A 411-nucleotide genomic window follows, 5' to 3' on the forward strand; every position below is an offset into this window, starting at 1 on the left:
GGCCGTGTTTCGTGTTCTCCTCGGCCCACAGCTCCACCTCACTTTTTGGAGTTAACTGCAGCACACGGGGTACGAGGCTGTCACCCCTGCCCCGGGAAGCACAAAGAGGGCAGGGGGCACTGGGGACAAGCAGGAGCCCAGGGCTGAGGCTGCAGGCCTCGCTGAGGAACAGGGAGAGCACTCACGGCCCAGGACAAGCCACTGCTGCGATGGCTCTGGGAGGGGAGGTCAGTGCTGAGCCCCACATCCCAGACACCCAGAGAAGAACCACGCACATGCACGATGTCTCCAGCTCTCCCCTGCCCCCCGGGCTGGGTAGGGCAGGAGGGGATTGGGGGTTCATGGCACAAGATCCTTCTCCCGGGGCCACTCTGGCTGGAGCAGGGGGGGGGAGGATCCCCTATGCTGCTA

This window comes from Buceros rhinoceros, unplaced genomic scaffold, assembly GCF_000710305.1.
Source record: "Buceros rhinoceros silvestris isolate BGI_N320 unplaced genomic scaffold, ASM71030v1 scaffold40987, whole genome shotgun sequence".
NCBI classification, from domain to species: Eukaryota; Metazoa; Chordata; class Aves; order Bucerotiformes; family Bucerotidae; genus Buceros; species Buceros rhinoceros.